Source organism: Gekko japonicus, unplaced genomic scaffold (assembly GCF_001447785.1).
Source record: "Gekko japonicus isolate JY-2015 unplaced genomic scaffold, Gekko_japonicus_V1.1 scaffold11, whole genome shotgun sequence".
Lineage (NCBI taxonomy): Eukaryota > Metazoa > Chordata > Lepidosauria > Squamata > Gekkonidae > Gekko > Gekko japonicus.
The window spans coordinates 127,108-127,566 of NW_015166418.1; positions in this window are offsets into that span (position 1 = coordinate 127,108).

Consider the following 459-nt stretch of genomic DNA (forward strand, 5'->3'; position numbering starts at 1 on the left):
TTGATCTGCTCCGTCCTTCTGTCCTTCTCCACGACCCAAATCTCACTCCCAGCCCCCCCCTTTCCTACATGTGCCACTGCGAAGGGAAGCCGCTTGAACAGCCTCCAGTCTCCCAAGGACAAGGAGTCTCTCAGGACACGGAGGGACTTTCCCCAGCCTCCCCCCCCAATACCCTTGCAAGGAGCTCCCTTCCTTCAGCCGAGCCCCTCTGGCTGCCAGCAGCAGTGTCCTCCCCCTTACTGACCATCTGGACTTGTCCCTCCCCTCGATGCATTGTTATCTCCCTGACTTTGCACCGTGAATCAAACGTCCAGCGTCTGGAAACAGGGTGTTTTGTTGTTTGTTTACACAGTGTGCGCATGCTCCGTTGGGTGCTGTTGCGCATCTGTGGAGACTTGAGAAAAAAAAACAAAGCTGTTTGCGAGGGGACACGGGCGGGCGCCGGGTGCCCCGGGATTC